The sequence below is a fragment of the Calidris pugnax genome, unplaced genomic scaffold, assembly GCF_001431845.1.
Source record: "Calidris pugnax isolate Ruff unplaced genomic scaffold, ASM143184v1 scaffold148, whole genome shotgun sequence".
Taxonomy (NCBI): Eukaryota; Metazoa; Chordata; class Aves; order Charadriiformes; family Scolopacidae; genus Calidris; species Calidris pugnax.
Genome location: NW_015090926.1, coordinates 2,605,959 through 2,629,472, shown reverse-complemented (window position 1 = coordinate 2,629,472; position 23,514 = coordinate 2,605,959). Strand labels below are relative to the sequence as shown.

At 39.0% G+C, this 23,514-nt stretch overlaps 1 protein-coding gene across 2 annotated transcripts in view; it reads right to left on the bottom strand.

The window, feature by feature from the left end:
* EFNA5 (ephrin-A5) overlaps nt 1–23,514 on the bottom strand; it is a 217,405-nt gene that overhangs the window by 77,263 nt on the left and 116,628 nt on the right. The gene's annotated exons all lie outside the window — the stretch shown is intronic.

Sequence of the window (23,514 nt, the reverse complement as noted above, 5' to 3'; positions counted from 1 at the left end):
CCTTTTGTAACACACAGTCACAGCCACTGTCTTTTTCAAGTACAGAAAGGGAGATCACAGTACATGCCTTTTATCCAGTAGTTAGTGGCATGTTCTACCAGTAACATACATATTACTGGTATAATTTCTGCCTTTGGTATTATTTCTGGTTTTATACAAAGGGTGCTTGATGTAAAATGCACAAACCATCCTGGAAAGAGGAAACCAATAATGCAACTACAAGGTGAGAGAAGGTGTACCTTTTAACAGCTTTTATCTCTAAGCAAGATGTCAGATATCTCAGTGTTTTGTTGGTAAGTGCCTAAGCCTTTTCCTTGATATTGCCCTCTTACAAGGAGGCATCATTTGTGAACAGTGACCAAGTCCTCTACTTGGACATTTATTTTATGCAGATTGTTGAAGTCCACACAGTCACCATTATTTTCCTTTCTGATTCTTCACTTGCTTTAGAACTATCTGCTGTCCCCCCATGCTTATCCACATTGAAGTTCACTCTGTCCTTAGTTGTCAGATTCCCAGTAACTCTTAATTAGTACAGAGAGGTGACACCGCTGCGGCTCCACAAGCACACCACCACCAGCTAGAGCTCCATCCTCTTGTTCTCAAGGGATTTCTCACTTCTCCCACAAGGTTAATGCCTGTAACTCCTCTGGGAGCTAGCAGCTATGCAGGCTGCTTAACTGAAGATACCCAAAATCTCCCAGCTACTCAGGGATTTAGCAGTGACTGCAGACCGCTTGCATTATTTCTGAATGCCTAAAAGGTTACAGGAACAAACTTTGCAAATGAGAGAAAAAGTGTGAAAAACATTAATGCTATATTAACTTCCATTAACCTTCAATTTGCATCCTAAACTACTGGATTAAAACTTTATGGGTCGAAGTTTTGCTTAAAAATTTTCTCATTAAGAATCCATGCAGTCCCAGAACTGCCTAATGTTAAATATATGCAGGCTTTTCTATTCAACACAGACTGGTACCAGTAAACAGGCTGGGAGAATGAAAGAAGAGAAATGACAAAGCTGCATAAGCACATAAATCTTTAACCCTTTATTCACACGAGAGCTTGCAAGCTTCTTTATTTCTCTCCTCATTTTATGGTTTAGTTTTGGACTAAATTAATGAGGATTGGCAAGGGATGAAAGATGCTTGATTGTTCCCACTTCCTTTCTCTCATTTAAAGCAAAAAGCATGTATTTTTTTAACTTATGTCTAATACTTAGGAATATATGAAACACGCTCATTATTAATCTTAATATAATCCATCAATGTATCCCAACATCCTCTAGACAGTTCAAACCGCTAGTTCACAAGTAAAGAGAAGAGTTTTCTTCCTATAGAAAACAGTGTTTATGACTCATGGGAGCTGATGAAACAGGCAAAATTCTGATGTTTGCAATACTTATTAAGAGAATTAACTGCATCAGCTAAGACCAGATAAGACCAGATTGGCAACAATTTTTTTTTCCAGCCAGCAGGAAAATTCATTCTGCAGCAGAAAAGTCAAGTCTCTGTAGGCTCATCTTCACAGATGAGTCTTTTAGCTTGTTTTTCTGAACCTATTACCATGAACGACAAAAGATTATGAAGTGTCATATTAAATGTATTCCAGTAAATGAAATATTCTTATACAATATTTCATGGTTTGTTTTATTTCTCATCTTCATTCTGTCACATTCAAGTTAATTTTTTTGTTTGGTTTGGTTTTTGTTTTGGTTTATTTAAAAGTAAATAGCTACATGATTTACGGTGGCTAGAAAACTTCTATGCATATCTAGAAGAGCTCACATGTTCCTCCTCTTCAATTAAAGTCTACAAACAAGATTTCTCATTAAATGGCCGTGTGACAGAAATCCATCAAACACTGCTCCTACTAAATAGAGCCCCTTACCCAACCTACTTTGCAAGCAACCAAAAATAACACTTAGTCAATATCTGGCTCATTTCCATGATCTTTTTTTTTTTTTAAATCACCAGCCAAAGCCTGCCTAGATTCCCTGTGTGTGATGTCCCACTACCTTTTCTCAGAGGTTTTTTCCCACATTCTGGGGTTTTGTTTCATTTTGTTTTTTGTCTAACGAAGAACAAATTGTGGCTTGTACCTGATGACTGCATGCTCTGACTGCACATGCTACCATAGTTCAAATCATAGTGCATGCACTACACCTGGAACTTTCCCAGGCCAGCAGTAGCCACTGCTAACAACTCCTCACTTCACTGACACTAGTCTGCTTCAAGACTAACTCCAGTAAGAATTGCTAACAGAGACCCACAAATACAGATTAAGCCCAAAAATTATATTCCAAAGAGAGTTGTTATTATAAAAGATGTATGTATCCACCCACAGATATTGTACTTACTCTTATCCAATGCACAAAGTTAGGCAATACAACCTACATTGAATGATGTAGAGCACAATTACCAAGAGGAAGGATTTCAGCCTTGATTACACTTGACAAAAATCCACCAGTTTTTTTCCCTAAGAAATCCTTTATACAGTTCTGCGTTACAGATGTTGTGTTATAGCAGCTCTTTCCCAAAGGAATTCTCACTCTCTTGTCACACTCAAGACATACACACACCTCTGCCTGAAAGGTCGAATGCTACAAACTCTGCTTGCCCTTCACTAGAGAAAATCTCCCCCCAGCACTGCAGGACTACTGCATTGCTCATCAGCAAGACAGGCTCCTGCCACCAATTTCAGCTCTAAAAGGTTTCTTACACAACTCAAATTTTATGCACGCATCAGTATATCCCTAGTCACTAGTGGCACAGGCAAGTGAATGCAGCTCCTCAGTTACATCACTAAAAAAAATTAAAAAATAAATAAATAGGTAATTGTGAAATAATTGAGAAAGACTACAAGGAACTGTTACTTGTCCTCTCCTGCTGCAGTTTTATCATAAAACAACACCACTGGGGTTTGCACTCTGTGTTCATGGGCATCAGATTGTTATTTACTAATCAAGCTGGTTCACAAGTATTAGTCAAAGATGGTTGTTGAACACTAATAAGAATCACAGACTCACAACAGTCTTTAGCTTATAATAGTTTTACCTACAAGAAAAAATAGATCCCACATACTTTCCCCAATGGATTATGGAAGTAAAAAGTGTTGCAAGATGTTTCAAAATAAATTTACTTAATTTATCGTGTATACTGCTGTTTGTTACCTACTTATACAGCCCCATTTCAGCTCTTTACTTTGTATTTGAAAACCATTTGCTTTGTTCCAAACGAAGAGCAGTGCTCCCACAGGAAGGTTTGCTTCTCAAAGCCGTATTTTAATCTTTAATAGCATTATCAAATCCATCCCACCTGCATTTTCAGTAACATACCATCTTCTCTTTTCCATAAATTTCCTCTGTCTAAAAAGATTACTATAAAGAAAAAGTGCAGGACTTTACTCAGATATGTACAAGTTCTCTTCAAAGCTGAGACCCCAAAAGACAATAAATTAGACTGATGTTGCTGCTGTGAATTGTATTTTTGGCTGAGTTGATGCTCTGAGATTTTCCTAAGTATTCCAAGTAAGTGCTGGCTGGTACCCTTCATACCTTAGTAAAAAGAGAACTGTTAGGTCATAACATCAGTGGTGACATCAACTTGATTACTTTTACCTGCTCATGTAGCAATTACTGTAGCTAAAAAAAATATATTGTAGGTCTCAGGAATAAAGGGAACATAAGCTAAAAATGTTAAGAGACATAAAGAAGGCTTATAAAAAAAAATCACTAAGCAATTACATGTTAAACACCCTCACATTTGTATGCACGTGAGTAAGAACAGTCTAAAAATATTTAAGAACTGTATGAATAGAAATAGGGAATAAATAGGGATTTTCTTCACTTGAAATGCTTGGCAACATAATTTTAACGAGCCACTGTAGTAACAATATGGCATAATTTCTAATTTTGTCAGTGAATAAGTCACAAGAAGAAATATATTCCTACTAAACATTGTCTGTGGCTCTTGTCAATGATAACAATGATCAGAAATAATATTTCTAACTTAACCTATCAGGTATAACTCATAATAATACAATGTGTATTTAGATATGGTTGCACTTTTAGTGTTTTCTCGTACTAAACACTCTCTTATCATTAAGAAAAAAAGTTAAAGTATATTTTGTGAATCAAGCTAGGATATTGTGAACTGTTTTATGTCAGCAGGCACCCTTTAAGTTGCAAATTTAATCAGAAAAATTATGAAGTACTAATTTAGCAAATTTATATTGTAATATGTAGACTGTATAAACTGGTTTTCTCTAGTTTTTCCCATTTTTGTTTGAGAGCACTCAAAAACAGAAGGAAAAATAAAGTACCAGTATATGAACATACTGTTTCCTTGTTATTATAGATCCTCTTGATTTAATGGAATATTCTAATCTTTGACCTTCTTTATGTCACAATATGAATTGGAATGATTCAGCTTGATGCCAATATTCTGTCTCTCTCTTGGTATTTCATATGATTGAATCTGAACCATATCTCATACATATGATAGACGACTGACAAAGAATTTCATCTTTTTTAAGTACCCAATAAGCATGTTCTGCTTAGAATAAGAACACTCACAACCCAATTTCATTTCCAAGTTACCTTTCCAACTGTCTGGACCATCTCACTCAAAGACATTCTAATGATACAGAAAAAATATTTTGGCTCAGTATGTGAGTCAGCTTTAACAAAGCTTTGAAAAATTCCAATTTTTTCTTTTTGTACATGTTTCAATGTCTTTCAGAGAAAATGTGAGCAGCATGCATACTGAACGCCTATTCTAGAAGCCAGTCCTGTATTTAGCAGGGAAGAAGTGATCCTCATACCACAGTCACCATCAGTAGCAATAAAGCTGGATGAACACAAATTTAGCCATAGAAACAGGTGCTTTTTGCCAGCAGAAACTGGCTGTGAAACAAATTTTGAAACTTCGTTACTTTGATAAGTGACAGAAAATAATTCAGCTCTGGTCCTGCCTGTATTTGCAAAACTGAATGTTGGAGAGCAGATGCACTTGTGGACTGCAATACCAAAGAAGATGTGCTTTTCTTTCGAACTGCAGCTGCACTTCTTAAATAAGCAGAACTTATAAAACTATGCAAAGAGGCAGCAAGAGAGATGAAAAATGGTAAAGAAGCACCACATGCAAAACAGTGGGTGAAATGGCCCAGCTGCCTGGCTTACACTTATGAATCCGTACTGTCTTTGTAGAACCTAACTACTCCAAAAGCCCTGCCAAAAAAAAATAATAAATCTCAACTCTCAAAGAGAGGTACAGAGTTCTCTATGTGGTAAATTAAGAAATTACCTGCTTGTTAATTACATCCTTCCACCACTCATCATCCCAAGTACCCCTACACTACCACAAGCATCATCTCATCGTGTGAAAAAGGAAGATTACATGATCACTATAATCATTATTTTCCAACAAAAACGACAAAAAAAGCTAGGTAAGTACTCTTATTTGAAGCTATCAATGTGCAGAGAATCATAATTAATCTTTATGTAGCATTGCAATTTCTCCTCAACTATTTAAGTATCATCATAATTGCAGGTCCAAAACAGGAACCTCTTGGCTTTGCTTAATGATTCTCTCATACGCTCTTCTCCCAAGACAAGGCTCTGATTTGAGAGCAGTTGTGAACAAAATGAAGTGAATGCAAATAAGAGCAAGAGCAGGACAGGTCCTAATGTCTTGCACTGAGTGGAAAAGAGGGTTAACCTTAAATAGCTGTTCATTAGAGTGCTAGAAATGAAGACAACCACGGTGACAAGGAGCAAAGAAAGGATAGGGCCAGAGACCAAGTAAAGGCAACCACACTTCAGTCTGTATCTGCTATCACTATCTTTACTATGGATGTAATAGTTTTGGGCTTATATAAAATGTTTACAGTAAAATGCTCTTTAGAATAAGCTGCTAAAGGTGGTTTCCTCCCCCTTCCTTCTCCTTGAAGATCAACCTTATCTACAAAATTCTTATCTTAAGTGAATAACTGATAAGAGAAATTACAGAGCTTGGCAGGAGAATGTGTTAAGTAATTGGACCGCATCTCCCACACCTCTTTGTCTCTCTACTAAATCTCCTCTGTCTCTCTGCTAAACCAATCCACTCTGAATATCAATCACAGCTGAGGCTGGAAATCACTGTTCGACAAAAGATGCAATAATAATAGAATTAAAAAAGAAAAAAAAACCACAACCAAACAAAACAAACAAAAACCTACAAAGAAAACCCACATAGTGTTTGCAAGGGCATAATTTTCTCTGATTTCAACTACTGCTTAATTCCTTCATACATTTATTAAAACCTTCTGATGCACAGTATCAAAGCCAAAATTTGCTTTGCACCAGCTTAGAGGTAAGCACCTAAAGACAACCTCTAAACAAGCATCTGTTTGGCAAGACAGCCTACTGCTATAAGAGGAGTTATTTATCCAGAAAGATTACTACATTCACACTTATCTATCTGAGGAAATCAAATCATACTACTACACCAGAATAATCACAGATCTATGGCTATATTACAAGAAATTCCTGTACAAAGAGCTTCAGAATAGATGTGCATGGATATTTTGGGGTTTCTTTTTCTGGTATGGCTTACACTGCTTCCAGAACCACAAGAACCAAAGGAGCAATGAAATTAATCTGTTTTATTCTGTCGTAAGAATGTGCACTGATGAGCCAAAACTCTGTAGTCATTCTCAGCTGAGCCAACAGAATGGAAAGTGTGAGTCCTTCTCCTGCAAAGTCAGCTAAGTTTTCTTGAATGGCCTAAATTCAGGGGGTTTTGTGTCAGTAAAATTTCTTGCACGAACGAACTCTAGTCATGTCAATTGATCTTTTTCTAAATAAGAAAGGCTTATCTCACCACTACTCTGAGTCCTCCAGAACACTTCTTTTGTTAAAATTATTTATCGGTTGCTTAAGAGCCTAAAAGAAATGCAAAATGGACTAACTATAAAACTGCTAATATTTACCAGGATATAGTACTGGTTTTAGACACATTTTTTTTTTAAGCAACCCAAAGCAACTTTCCACAACATTGGAGACTTTTCCACAGATACAAACCAGAGCTCCTGAAAACTACTCCATAATCTCCAGATAAAATTCTTACTGAACTTGTCTGTGAAAGAATTGGGTACGTCTTACCTATCCCAGCTTGTTAAATGAAGGAGAGATCTAGGGGGGAAAAAGAGAACCCTCTGGTTCATAAAAAGCTCTGTTTCGGATGATTACATTTGGAGCTTACGAGTTCTTCTCTGGTCTGCACCTGGATCAATACTTGTAAAGTGTCTGTCCTGCATGAAGAATTCTGCAATCAAAGAAATATCTTCCTAATCGCATGAGTAAACTGAGCAGCTGCTTCTGTCTTCCTTGGGTCTTGTCTATGTTAAAAAATTATTCCCAATACAACAGGCTATGAATTTGAAGTGCAATAGCTGTTCCAAAACAGACACTCATAGGATACAGGTTTTTTGGATGTGGTTTTGTTTTGATTTTTTTCTTTTTTTTTGGCAGGGGGAGAGTTAAATTCAAAAAGGCCTTATACTGTGAAGATTATTCATGTCCACTTCAGAGTTCCCCCAGTGAGAAGCCTTCCCAAGACAAGGTGTGTCACATTTTTTTTCTGAAGATACTTTCAAATATATGCCAAAAAGACAGCATGGGGACTAAAATATTATTTCTGGTTTCATGGGTGCAGTGCAGACCTAGAAACAGTGACAATTACAACAGAAATATAGCACTTTTCTAATAGTGTATTCTTTGCTCCTCTGTTTTTTAAAGTGCTCTGTTTGAGTGAAAAAAAATCTTTCCATTTTTTCTGGCTGGCATATATGAATTATGTTACTACTGTAATAATCACGCATAACAGATCTAATGTTCAGGCTTGCCAGTTGCTCCACAAAAAATATTATGACAGCAGATCTAGTTTTGTAACATTTTCTCCAGGTTACGACTTCAGCCTGTAGCCTCTTTAGTAACAGCTTAATGCCTGGATCTACTTTAAATAAATAATTTTACAGCTTATACTTCAGAATACCTGCTGGCGCAACATAGTATACAGACAGTACTCCTCTAAGTCCCATGACAAAAGTCTCATGTTGTCAGTGTTCAAGAACTTTGTTTCTCACCCAGGATCTGTTATTTCCTCATAGGGTCAAGGAGGCTGTCATTACCAAGCACTCAGCAGTATGCAGGTTAATTCATATTAAAAAGATATACTATATCTGCAACCAGCAGTTTAAATTTAGCTTAAATTTAAAGTTTAAATTTAGCAAGCAAACATAATCCTCTTTGCTTATTTTGTATTAGTACTTGTTTGTACTTCCCATATTTGAAGGCATTTTCTCCACATGTTCACATCCCCCATGCTTTATGCCTTTTGTGGCATAAAAATACTGACATATTTTCACCCTGAAGCTGTGATAATCATCCTTTGAAACTAACAGGCACAGACAATGACGAAAAAGCCCATAAACCCTAACACTTGAAGCAAATGCCTGGCAAAAGTTTTAGCCCAGATGTACACTAAATATAGAGGTATCAACTAATGACTACACCAGAATAACATATTTTTTTCTGTTTTTAATTAAAGCTGCCATAACAGGGAGTTTATTTCTTCCACACTCACTCTTTCCCTGTCAGGATAAGCCATTTTATTGTAATGCTTTATTTCAACATGGGAGAAAAGATATGAATGCCCTAAGGTGGAAGTATTACCAACACAGATGGATCAATCTTCCAAGCATGGAATGACACACAGATCACAAAGCAGGTAAACCAGAATAGCTGGAAAAAGCTAAATAAACAAAAACAGGTCAGTGACTCAGTTCTGTGGTGGTCTACAGCCATTCTGGTAGAGATAATTTGCCTGGTGAAATCGTACTGATCAATAGCTCCAAGGCAGCTGTGACTTGGCTCTGTGACAGTCTATTGACTAGAGCCTTTTTTTGTTTCTTAATCCAAATGCCATGCTTTTGCAGCCTGACCCAGGCTGTAAGGTCCCATCAGCAGATGTTGACATTATCTCCTCCTGATTGTAACAGCTCATCAGAAAACAACTAGTCTGCTTTTTGAGCTTTGTTTTGGTTGGGTTCTTTGAAAAAAGGCCACGTAGGGAAATAACAGGGGGAAAAAAAGATTAACATTTATAACTTGGTACAGAATGCATGTTGGCACTTCTATCGTGTGTTTCCACTATGATGAAAATAGCAGGATGTCATTAATCTGTATTTTCCTACCTGACCAAGTGCCATTATGTTCTATTGTATTTTGCCATTTCATTCAACAGACCACTTTAAGAAATATCTAAAAACAATGGGTTTGGGCTGCTGTTGTCTAGTAACATTTCTGAACGTATGTCTCTTTTCTCTTCTGTATCATACTGCCAGGCATAAAAGCTGAACTCAAATATGCTAGACCTTCACTTGCGTTTAAGGTCAACAACATATACTTTGTTTGTTTACTGTTTTACATTGTGTTGAACAGTCAAGAATTTGAGAAGCAGTCCTGTGTTACAAACACAAGCATTAAATATGTCAAGGTAAGGGCCATGCAGCACCGTGTAACCTTGACGCTACCGTATCAGAAATGAAGACTGAACTGTTCCTCATGCATCACCAAGCCAGATGCAGCAGGAGAACAGAGTGCTACTGAAACTCTCTCATGACCAGGCAGCTGCCATGACCTGGAAAAAAACAATTCTTTTTGATGCAGCTAAGAGACTTTTCAAGCATGGCCTGGTGCACAAAATTATTCAAATGGTTTTATGATTTAGGCTATTGCCTATGGACACCTTCAGGGAAGCTACTGAGCACCATTTCACGAGGATCATTAGCTAGAACTGACCTGAAATGCCACAGTTAAATCTAAAAAGAGCTCAAGACCAGCTCCATGAAAAAATCAGAGGGCTTTTTTATGCTGATGTTAAAGAAAGCAGAGTGAGATTAGCGGGGAAATACAAACCCAACTAACAGTGACATCTACAAATGTCTTGTTTTGTAGGCAGTGAGCAGTTGTTCACTCAAAGTCTGGTACCCAAAATGAGTACAACAAAAAGCTTTATTGCGGAGATTTTGACTATTTCTCTATCTGTTTGAGGTACAACCTGATAAGAGAATCTAGCAAACTGCCCACTGGATTCAGCACAGTCTTCTCTCTCCAGACCCCAGTTTGATCTAACTTATTCTGTGACTCTAGATAATATGCTGCTTTACACCTGTTTCCCCACCTTGTTTCGTGCCTCTCCTCCACATTGCCCAGCCCACTTCAAGGCAGCACACTCATCACAAATGAATGCAGCTTATGATTCCAAAGGATATTTTTACACAAATAAATCCTGTAATTTTTAGAAATAGCTGAAGTTTGACATTGGCTTTTGAAGTCACTGGCTACCACAATTAAAGGTAAGATTTGACTTCATTTTAAAAAAATGAAAAGCTATTGAAGAATCAGCTCGAACCCACATATTTAACTCGCCTCACTTCTCTTGTGCACTCCATACACTTGTGCAGCTTCTGCATGAAATTACACCTTGTACCATGGTGCTGTGTCAGAAATTGTGCTCATTTACGGAACTAGTGCAATCATCACTGAAGATTAAATCCTGCATTTGTTAAATTCCAGCATTATAAAAAGAACTGTCTCAGGCTATTCAGAAACTCTGGTACTTTCACCTCTTATTCCCCTTCAGGAAAGGGAACTGAACTACTGACAGGTGATACTGAATACCAATAAACAATCATAACTCCTTAGCCACCCATTTTATATTAAACACACAGTCATAACATTTTGCCATAAAACTAAATCAAATACACATTCGTTAAATTGTTAATTCAGGATTCCAGGAGCTTCTGGCAACAGCATAAGATTTAATGACTTTCACTACTTTCCTTTCCCTGCAACCAGGATACATGGGGTGTAAATTTATGCAGTGGGTATGACACAGGAAGATTTTGATGGATGCACAGGTTCTTTTTTGTATTTTTCTCTTGCCTTTCCTGGTTCACAAAAGCTGAGAGCTAATGGAAGTGCCCAGGTTGCAAGGTTCATCAACAGAAACTGTAGATCAACTGTAGCCTCCACACCATATCCTGTTATCTGAGCAGGATTTACACTATCTGGACTGGTAAATTCTCTTTCCACCCTTGCTGACTCAGAAAGAAGATTTAAACGAAGCTGCTAACTCTAATGAGCAGTGCACTGCTGGTTGTCTGAAATGAGCTATACACCACTTACAATCAAACTGTAAACCAGTCATTTCACTTCACTGATCGTATTCAGGCTTCCCAGAGTTTAACAGACAACTCATTATCCACTCCATCACACTGCCTGTCTACCTCTCTTCTCCAATTGTTTCAAGACACAGGATGAAGCGACTCATCATGCTATCTTATACAAAACCTGTTTTCTGAGTCTCCCTGTAAAAGAAAGCTGCTGCTCACAGTGGACAGAAGAGAAAAAAAACCTCCAAAATAAAACAAAAAAACCCACTCCAGCTGCAGACTTAACAGCACCTTTAACAGCACTATCATCAGCAACAAGGATTTCCTAAACGCAATCCCCTAAAATGTTATATTTCATCTGGCACCTTTTTCATCTGAAGTAAATTAACTACCAGGAACCTCAGTAGTGGAAATGGAATTAAAATAACCTAACCCTGACATGTTGGGGTTTACCCATTTTGTTTTGAATAGCAGTTGTATCCTGTTGTTTGTGGTAGGAGTCTTTTGACAGCCAGCTGCTGGAAAGCACACACACCTTCATGTGCAAGTTGTGGAACAGCAGAGAAGAATCAGGCCTTTTCTTCTGTTCACGTACAAAACTGTGCCCTCAGAACTCCTCTCCATCAAACCCCAGCAGAAACACTTGATGAACAGGCCCTGGGAGAGCACTTCTCCTTGCCTTCAGCTGCAATGGCTTGCAGGCATACAACACTCCATCAATACTGAGAGCTGGCAGCTTGAAAGGCGGGAAGGACGTTCACTGATAGCACGCATCTGCTTACTAACAGCATTGGTGCTCCACTCCTTTTCCCATTCATTGCCTGCAGGAACGACTCCATTGAGAGACTCGCCATCAACAGATGGTCCCAGGCTAAGGTGTAATCAGAAGCAGCTTGCTAAATTTACTCCAAACAAATAGAATTACAGGCTTTTGCTGAATCTGAACTGAATTGGGAACTTGGGTGGTACAGACAGTGTTAACACCAGTACATCCCCAAATGACGATCTAAAGTTGTCAGCAAAAATCAGCTCTGCCCTGAAGTTGCATATTTATACTCATGCTGCTTATTGTCTCAGCTTACACAATAGATGCTTATTTTGAGAGAATTTTTAGCTGCATCCTAATTAAGTCATTTACCTCCTACAGTCCTCTTTTCCCCTCAGGATATACTCTGCTAAAAATGTTTTAATGCAAAATCTACACTTTCATCACCTTCCACTCATGAGTATTTCAGTATGTCAACTTTTAACTCCATTAAGAAAAGAAAAACTACTATTAAAATTGAAAAAGCCTTTACCAAAACAGAAAACTATGTTATAACATAGGATTGGATGTGTATATGCCTTGAAAGCATCATTACCTTGAAGTTATTTGCTGTTTTGTTGAATGCAACATTTAAGTTTGGAATCATGCCCTGTTACAATATACTAATAGCAATTCCATGCAGAAGCAAAGGAAAAAAAAAAAAAAGATTGATTTCAAATGCAAGTTCCGTATCGAGATTTAATATTTGAATTTACATTCACTGTGCAGAAAAGATATGTTTTTAAACAAAAGTTTATACAACATCACATTATTGGAGAACATATCTTGCTGCTAGAGATGTCAAGACCCACCTGCTGCCTCTAATGATAGAAATAAGATTTTAGATATGCTAACTTCTAGTAGTCACACTGTATATAAAAAGATTTAATGGAAGGAACAGTCTCATCTGCCTCAAAAGAATCCTTTAGCAAATTGTACCAGAGAAAAATCAGTTCTCTTCTACAGATTAGGATACACATGTAAAATACTACACAGCAAGCAAGTAGGCTGCACTAGTATAACTGCAGATCTAACCTCACCAATGGATTTCAGATAGTAATTACATGCAAAATAATGCACATTTGTGTGTCAGTGATTGGACAAATTTCATTTGCAGCAAAACCAGCAAAACTGACCACCAATTTATGTATTAATTTGTCCAGGTGACAAAAACCATGGAATATCAACGTCATGAGTGTCATTGCCAAAAGTGACGTGCCAGTGCCGCTCTGTGGTTAAAAACTACTCACAGGAGATGTAACATTGCTCCATTTTATGTGATCCCACTACCTTCAGATGGCAAAATCTGATTTAACAGTGAAAGCACAGATACTAGCTTTGAAATAATTAAGTACCTTTGTTTACCTTGTAAAATTTGGGCTATTTACACAATTGATGGAAACTGCCTCCTGAGGTTGTAATTCTTCAGCAACACAACGTTTTCAGCACCGTTGTTCAACCAAAGGAGTCCCTAAACTTCTGTCAGTGTACTGCCCCTTAATTGTACCAAAACAACTGCTTCTGGGGCTACTACTGGGACCCTGATACGGGAAGGGATTTGTTTAAAATATCAATTGGTATCCCACAGCAGAGTTATTTTTGACCTTGATCAATCCCTTGATCCACTTCATAGTGTGCAATCTGTCAGCACAACTGAGTCTACAGGAAGATCTCAGCAGTCTGCCAAGGAGTAAGAAACTAGACCTAAAACCAGCTGATTTCCCAAAACCCTTCACATCATGGTGCTATGGCTCAGAAAAGAACTTTCAGGGGCTGGGGTCCTACATCACAATACCCTGAAGTTCGAACCACCATGTGTGTAGTCACTTGCTTAACCCCTTTTTAGCACTGAATGCTTGCCATCATAGAGCTCCTTCAGAGTTACCGTTTATGCCATGTAAAACTTTAGGTCAGAGCTCACTGCCTTATGGACCAGAAACTCTCCTTCTGCATAATTACAATCTACTACATCTAGTTTGTACACATTTTCTGCACTGGAAATGACTACAACTATGGATTTTATTTTTTTAATAAAGGCAACCTACAAAGATTATTTTTAATAACTTGAGTATTTTTTTAAAGAATCCATATCTATAGCTACCTTTTAAAAAAATAAAAAAAAAGTGAGATAAAAAGATGTCTCACACTAGGTACCTTTTCTAATTTGATTTAAAAAATATTAGGTTTTGGCTTTGATCAAAATATTTGTCAATGTCAGAAATATTTTTAAAATACAGATCCAAGTGCTATAATTTAGTTGATAATAAATGTTTCTCAGTTTATAATGGAAAGTCTGGCAGAAGCCTAAATACTTCAACAGGAAAGGTGAGCTGCATGCCAAATCCCTCTCACAGCTCCTGGTCCTTCATGGATACCAGAAGCACACCTGATACCTCCTAGTAAGCTATGGAAAAAGAGATACTTCCAGGAGTAGTGCCCAGATGGGCAAGAGCTACCATCTCCAGTCACCCCTGTAGATTCACCACAGGCTAAAGCTGGTTTACCCTGTACTGGAAGCCACACTGGCACCATTCAGGAGGTGCAGACTAGTCGTCCACTATGTACAACGCATGGCCAAATACAATTGCAGCTTTGGGTCATACATGCCTATGAGTAAAAGCAAAAAGTTTTCTACTCTTTTCACTATGACCAGTAAGAGTTACCACGATTCCAATAGCCAGTGACTAAGACAGCCCAAGTGAATGGAAAGAAACCAGGAAAGAGAAACTAAAGGAATGCTACAGTAATGTTTTTCAAAATAGAATAGATATATTCCAGAATAATAGAAAATTAGGCTGAGAAGTACATCATCCCTGAGAGATACCTGTTTCAGATTCGGAACTACATTCATTACTGTATAAATTTTTCTACATTAATCACATGTACTTTATAACTAGTATCAATGCTCTGTTTTTAGAGCAAAATTAATTTTGTATGAAGAGAACTGGTGAATACTTACACTTGGAGAAGACTCTGCAAGCTGATGTCTGTCTCCATAGCACTAGCATTATCATATAAATTTAATGGAGTGGAGTAAAAAGACCAAGCTATATCTTACCACTTACTTGGGGAAAAAAGGTAATAAAGTAATAACTTCAAGACTGCATAGAGCAGCCTGAGATGTATTGTGTGTAAATTGCAGATCATGTACAAAATCCACCTAAGAAATGTGTAATTTGTAAATGCAAAACCGACCATCCATCTATCTGATTACAAAATCTAGATGACAAAGCTGTTTCAAAAATGAGTCCTAGGTGGATTTTTCCATAACTCTTGCCATTTTTCTGTTCCCAAGTCAAAAAAGGAAATTAAAGTGTCCTTTGTGGTATTTACTAAATTTGGCATTGAATAATTTTCTCTCTTTTAACTTTGTGAATGTGTATGGTTAACAAGCCTATGTAACCATTAGCAACAGTATTTACTCTTTGACTAAAGTGTATGCCAATATATATAAGCCAGAAAAATAGTACTATTCAAAAGTGACTTATTCAAATGCCTTCTATTTGAGAAATTTATTAAAGAAGCAGGCCTCTTCTCTGGGAAGTATGGCTTGGCTTCGTAGCCTTGGATAAGGAGACTCCCCAACTTGAGGTGCTCCACTACTGTGCTGTGATCATAGAAAATTTGCCCATCTGAAGTCAAAGAAGAATTATCACCAGCTTGTTACTAAATTACTGATAGGTGGATCTGCCAGCAACACATGTAGCCTCTGGCAAGTTCAAAAGGACATTTCCAGTGCTAAGGGCACAGAGGTTTTTCTTTGCCCATTCTTAAATACATGATAGCTAGTATTTAGGAAGATAACGAACTGCCTAATGAAACCCCAATCTTTGTTTCTGTAGTTGTGGTATCAGTGAAGAATTTTTTAGTGATGTTGACCCCTCCCTGCTTGCATTCCCTGAGGTCTCATATGTAATTGGATCTGCAAAAAGGCATGCAGTAACACAGCGGAGGTGCCTCTTTCTATCACTCCCTCCTGTCTCCCCTCAGTCCCCGAGATTGGCCCCTTTCTTTCACATGCCACAAAACCAGGCTGCTTCACAAAAATGCGGTGTTTGAAGTGCCTCTGTGGGGCCTTAGAGGGAACCTCTGGCTCTGGCCATGTCAGCAGTGCTTTGTAGATGAGGCAAGTGGAGCCTGGGGGCTGGGGGGAAATGTCCCCCCTTGGAGCCCTCCGCCAAGGGAGGTCTTCCCTCCGTGGCCACCTCGTTTCTGGTGAGGCTTTGAAGCTGCCCAGCCACAAGAGCACTGTGCAGCAGCCATCTTACCTCAGCAGACTTCCAGCTTCACGCAGCAAGCCTCCAGCAAAGGCTTTACTTTTTGTTCTTTATTATCTTGACATCAATGTAAAATAAAGGTAATTTAGGCTCAGGTTATAAGCAACATAAAAACAGAAGGAGGAAGCTGGCAGCAGCAGCATGACTTCAGGCTTCAGAAAGTCTGTGAGAGAGTGCCAAAACACAATCTTAGCTAAAAGCATTAGCACATCTGAGACACAGACATAACCCTGATGCCTAAAACCAAAACCAAAACAACACGGAAAATGCTCTCTAGCAATGCCCCTGTCTCCACCTCCTGGTGGGGGGAGAAGCACTGATTTTGGCTGAGAATCTGCGAGAGACCACTAACTCCTTCCCCAGATGAAACTATGTATGACAAGTTTAGCCTGCAGCAAGCTTGCTCAGCCAAGTTATAAATCCCTCAAATAGGGTCTCATAATGAAAACGTGAACACGGTCTTAATAGATGGCACCTTGACCTGACAGAAATTTGGCCTCCGTTCCTCTGCCACAGCAGCCTTGAGACACAGAAACAAGCAGTCTGTCCATCCCCCCAGTCTCCCCCCTTGGACGTGCGGGGAGGGAGGCGGGGGGGTTGACGGATGGTTTTGTGGACAAAAGAGAGAGGGATGAGGAATAAACTGCAAATTGATCTGTGCAGCAGAATAAAAGCAGGATGTGGCAAGGTAGACCTAGGTCAGTGTCACACAGGTGCAAGCCTTGGAATTAGTTTCCTGAACATCTGCAACAAACATAAAAAATAACTGCCAGACCCAAGGAGGGAGAAAAAAATAACAGATCTCACGTTGCATGGAGCAAACCAACCAACAGAACAACGCAAAAAAAAGAAAAGAAAAAAAAAGAAAAGTTTTTTCTGTGACCATCACACTCACTGGCCTCTCTGTTCCCAATTTCCTGGTTTAAGCTCTGTGTTTTGCCACATCATTAAAGAAAATAATAATCCTTCTGCTTTCCCTGAAACTGTTTGGAAACATCCCCCTGTTGAGACCTTACCAGAGCCAGTCTTCCCGACCTAAACAAAGGAGGACCATTGCACAGGGCTTCTGGCATGCCCCTCCCCAGCCACCACCACCCCCCCGCCGCCGAGTACTTCAAACTAAATACAAATTGGAGTCTCCTCCTAGGAATCCGCAGAGATCCATCTTAACAAAATGTCCAAGTACGTGATAGGCAAGGAGTCATTTGTGTGTTTTTCTTTGCCTATGAGAACGTCTGGGAGAAGAAGAAAAGGTTACTGTTTTGCCCATAATTATTTCTCCTCCCCTTTTCATCCTTCCTATTCCCAGGGTTAGCAGACAAAACAGCATACCAGCACCCCAAACTGAATTCATTTACAAAGCTTTAATTTTTCACTTAGCTGTGTACAAAGCAAAGGTACTGAGGAATGACCATTCACATGTGAAGGGCCAAATTAATTTGCCCAAGAACATGAATGCCTTCAGCACTTACATAAATAACCCAAATGAGAGATTCTCTTACCTTGTCAGGAAAACAAACTCCTTGCTCAAAAATATGAAAAGGAAAAAAGTACATACCCTAAAAATTCTTCAAACCTGTTTGTTGAACCTGACGTTTTCCAAGTGAATGACTGTTTTTTAATGGTCAGAACATTTTTTTAACTACTTGGGCTTAAAAATTTCACTTTTTATTACTTCTCCTTTTATATGGCTGCTACTGCTTTCCTTAACTATCTGCAGTAAATGAAAAAAAGACCTCAGCTAGGAACATCACAAAATCCATCAATAAGTGTTTATTAAATTATATATATATTTTTTTTAACAAAACACCTCCCACAAGGCTCTATTCTGACAAATGAAAGCATTCCCACAAAAGCAAGCTTTCAAAACACAAATCTAGCTTTGCCCTCCAACAGAAGCTGGTAGAAAAATATGTAGTTTACTTACTATAAAACAAAAAAAAAGGATGAAAGAAGGAGGTACTAGAAATAAAATAGCTATATTGTGGGAGGAGACCGAGAGGAAGAGTTATTCAAATTACCTAATGGTTTGGGGAGCTGCTACCTTTTCTCCCTCGAGATAAAACCCTGGGCACCCAACAACTTGGAATAGCTCACAGCTGCCCCTGAACACAAGTTCTTTTACTAGGAGTACCGAAAATGTCAGGGAAAGAGCATAAAAAATTAACAAATCCTGCTACATTTATCTCTTGATGGATGACCTCAAAGATGCAGCAAGGGCTACTGCTTTTCTACAGGCACATCTCCTCCACAAACAATAGCATGGTTCAAAGGGTCTATCTCCCCAGCTTGGTGCAAGTCTCCCCCCCACTGCCTGCCTGACCACAGCCTGTAACTACAGCATCCCTAAAGTGCATAGGAAGTTCTTCAAACAGCTGCCTTCTTCCTACAGCAGCTGTAAACTTGTACACACATGCAAAAATACCTGTGCTGGAGGCAGCCACAGCTAACACACCAGCTAATTTAACAGACACCACAGAACATTTGCACACTTTTGACAATGACCAGAGAGTCCTTTTTCACTTTCCTTCCATCTTCCTTTTTCAAGCCAACCAAACTTAAAATGAGAAGGCAGGTGTTCCTAATTCTGTAAGAAACCCAGCACTGCCAAGACACTGCGGTGAATGAGTTGTGTCTCCTCTGCAACAGCCAGCATGACACCAGTACTACTGGTGGCAACATATCATACACAGAAACCTGCACTAGCTCAAACAGTGCAGTATCTCTGAGCAGACCAGTTCAGGTGGACAGGTGTCTCTTCTTTTCTACAGCCAGAGCTGGCTCAGATATCTCACTGTATCACACAGACCAACTGAGGGGGGAGAAAGGGAAGGTCGCTTTGGAAAGAGAGGCAACAGAAGCTTCACTCCTTCCCACAAGCCATGCCCTTGTTGTCCCTCCTACTTCCCAGTTTTATCCCTTTTAACACCTTGTCTTGCATAAAAGACATTTATTTAATAACAGTAACAGAGCTGTTGAAGAAGGCTTTGTAGCTTCAGTTTGGAGTAAGGATAGAAGGAAGACTGCAGATGGCAGGGGACTTTTGCATCCTGCCTCTTAGTAGTAAATGAAGCCGGGGATACTTTGTGCTGAATTCAAGCCCAGAAAAGAGTCATCTATGGCTAGGATTTTTCTTCAATTTTTTTTTTGTGTGTGTGTGTTTTGGTTTGGTTTTTTTCTTTTTTTTTTTTCATTGTTTGGGATAAGGGGACTAGATGGGTGTTTTTATTTAATAAAGTGTAACTAACCAGAATGCAAAAAATGTGTACAATCTGGATAAAGGACTTTTTAATGAAAGCACTGCAAATGACATTTTCCCTCTACTTTAGAATGCTGCAAATAGCAAATTAGCATACCTCGGAGTGGAATTTCTGCTACAGGAGAGATGAAAGGTTAACCGTCTAAAGAGTAAAGAATATGTTTGACATCTATTTAGAAAAGAAAGAGTCTCCTAATAAAAGCAGAGGCCCCACTTGATGCTCCTAATTCTCCTTCAGTGTTTGCATACACTTCCAAATAATTAGAGAAACCCACTCTAAAAAGCCTGGCTGAAAAATAAAATAAAATAAAAAAACCACTGCAGACCTCAATGCCTTGTTTGCTGGGCTTGTTAGAGGGCTCTGGAGGTCACAGTGATTGACAAGCCTTTGGTGCCCGTAGGAGGGCTGCTAATGCATACATATCGCTTGAGAGGAAAGCTCTGAGTACTGACCATGCCTAATAAGCAACGGGCAGCCAGTAGGTTGAACAATGTAGCAAGGAAACCCTCATGAACTAAGGGCGGCTGAAAGACTGCAAATTACATTTTCCATCAATTAGTACCAATTAGAAAGCAGGAGGGTATAGCATATCATGCAAATAAAGATCTTCCCCCACTCCAAGGCATTTCCATAAAGCTACCTTTGTTGCCACTTCTTAGCATGCACCTTACTGCTGCACACACATGCCTGGGCTCCCACAAGGGAATTCGCTGTACGTGTTACTGGAGCAGTAAAGTTGTTTAGAAAAGCAATTTGAGCCGGGGCACACAGGCTTGAGTTTCTACATCCTACTATAAGCTAAGTGCTAAGACTGGGGTTTCATAAGGTGTGACAGAGACAGGAAACCACGGCCTCAAGCCAGACAAGGCTCCTTCCAAATGGATCCCACCGCAAGCACTCGCTGCAGCCTGGCACTAACACCTCCCAGTGCATTGCTGGGCAGCCAGCAGCTCCCAGTGCCTCCCTTCTGTCCCTGGTCTTCACTTGGGCAGCGTGAAGGAGGAAAAACACCACTGGGGAAGGAAGGGATAATTCTCTCTTTTTCTCTTTCTGAACTAGGTCTTACAGAGTTCCTGTGTTTGTTCTGTGTATGGTTAAAGACAGCAAACTGGTTCCACAGGCATGCTTGTAGCTGTAGTTTATGATGTGACTCCACAGATTTGTCCTCCTGTGTATGTGCTTGTCTGCTTCTGCAGCTGTTTTAACTTTTCCTTGCTGTTTTGAAGGCATGGTGTAACTCATTACGTTACACCTCAAGTTGCATCTAACTGCAGCTAGCATTTAAAAGACAGCTGTGTCTGTTTAGCAAAGGAAAAACAGCCTATTCAGTGTTTAAATGGATACCTTCAACGAACAGAACTATTGACCAATAATATCGACTATGCTTTTCAAGCTTTACTGAATCTCTACATAGGCTAGAAGAATAATAATATAAATGTGATTAAACTTGCAACAACTGTAGGTGGCAAGAAAAAAAAAATCAGTGTTATTTTATTTTACTGAAGTCACCTTAGGCACCACGCTTGTAGTAAGAATAATACTTTGATCTTAGCACTTTTCACTAGTAAAACTCAACAGTATTTTACAAAAGAGGCTGGCATCACCATTTACAGGTAGGGTACTATTACCGCACAAAGAACTACTGTTCATTTCTTTTCTCATGCACTTTGTCAAGTGCTATTGTGACAAATTGAAAAAAAAAAATATCTAGTAAAAATCACACAGCCTCGGCACAGTTATCTTTCAAAGACCTGCTGGGCCCTCATCTTTTTTCCCATTCACCAACAGCTGGCCTTTTCTGTCCAGAAAGGATCTGAGGCTTGGTCCAGTACTGGAGACAATGTGAGCACCACTGTTGTGCAACTGAGCTCGGTGGGCAGGGCTGGGCTCTTCATTTCACCTATTGTTGTGAAAGCCTAGTGTGCTGTTCAAGTGTGATATAGAAACAAGACAGAGGTAAGTAGAGCAACAAAGTTCCACAGAAAAAATAATACATTTGACACTACAAGAAAATTGATGCCAGAGCCAGCAAAGTCTATTCTTTTTTTATACGTTTTTTTAAAAAAGATATTATTAGAAAGCTTGGCTGGGTAATTATTTTTGGCAAAACACAGGCATTCCTGGAAAAGCATGTAACACAAGAAAAGAATAAAATATGGGCGTACTTCTTAAAATGAAATTAAGATCTTAAATAAGTGCCACAGTTATTTCACAGACTTGCTAAAATGCTTGGGGTTAAGGAAAAATGGAGTCTTGCTTCATTTGGGTATTTTCTTTGAAAGAAAAAAAATCAAAACAACAAAACCAAACAAAAAAGGCCATGCACACATTTGAGAAGCATTTTAGTATTTCAGCAGCTTTGGAACTAAATGATACCAGAGTAAGGACTGGTTTTCTCCTTTGAACTTAAGTACTGCTCAGCTTGTGTCAGGTGTGACTGAATGAGTGCAACTGTGACAAAGCACAGTGACTCACTCTCCCACTCTCTCCCAATTTCTCATTCACAGCTTGATTTTTCCTACTTGGAAAGAAGGAGAGACCTTCCGTTCATTTCCAGCAAGGGCACAGAGTATTTCAGGAGGCAGAGGGACAGGATGCCACCAGGACAACACAAGTAAGCACAAAAGACAGAGACAAAGAACAGACTTGTTCAGTGGCATGTTTACTGGATGCTTCATAAATCATAGTGTCACTGTACTACAACAATAACTGCTCTCTTGTAAGGTACTCTGGGTTATCCCTCTCCGTATGGGTTAGTTGATATAGTTTGCAAATACCATAGCCGAGTTGTCACTGACTACTATAAATGGAATAAACCAAGAGATGGTTTCTCAGTTCTTGATACGCTCTGTGACAGACAGCTTTCACAGGCACAGACCACATGAGGTAGTACCAGCCCCATTGACAAGGTTCAAGATAACGGCTGAAGTGACAAGACCCTCGGGAGGGCGCAAAGGCCTGTTTCGTCAGCATGCTCCACACCACAGTAACTGCCATGGACCTGGCCCACGGCGCTTCCATGAGGACTCCTGCCAAGGTCGCCGCCTGAGTCTCTTCATTCTAAGGCATATTTTTTTTCTACCTCATTTCATCCAATCTAATCTACTTAGTGTTAAGGGATGGGTGGGGTCTTTGTGATACTTTTCCTGAAAAGTCACTTTTATTCCAGTAATCATCAGCTGCCGCAAGCTCTTTATACCCTCAAACACAGGGCTTTAAGGTTTCTAAGTAGGGCCTTGGTTTCCCCTCCTGTAAAGTCTCTGGCCCTCACAACAGTACGCGCTTCAAAATATTTAGCCATATTTCACTGGTAAACCAGTTAGAAAATGGTAATCTAGAAGGAAAACTTACATAAACATATTGAGGCAGCACAGAAGAAGAAATGAGGAAAAAAATCCCCTTCTTCAAAACCGTTCCCATATTTCAGAAACAAGTGATACAGCCACTTCGGGGCAAGTTTATGATAAAAACAAAGGACTTTCACCCACTTTTGCAAATTGCATTTTCTAGTCTATTTTTTACTTCCACTACACTTCTGTTTTCTCTAAGTCTTTGTTGCTTATTTATTCACATGCACACTTACATGGTGGTCATGTCTATGCAATAAATCGGATTCACGATTCATTTCTCACCACTTTATTTCTGTCCTGCCCATTAATCCCAGCTGTTGTATCTTTCTCTAAATTTCAAGTCTTTGTGTAGCTTCAAACTATCAGAGAAATTTGTCTTCATTTCCAAAGATGAAAAAAAAAATCTAAATTACTCTAGTGTTGAGCCCAGCATAATTCTGTCGTGCAAAGGTGACAGATTTAAGGGTCTGTTTTCTTGTAACCCTTCGTAGCTAGAAATTTCTATGGCATGGGAAAAACATCACTTTCCAGTCCTTGGATAAAGATAAGGGCCCTTTGTTGTTTCTTTTTTGTTTCCTTTTTTTTTTTTTTTCTTTTTT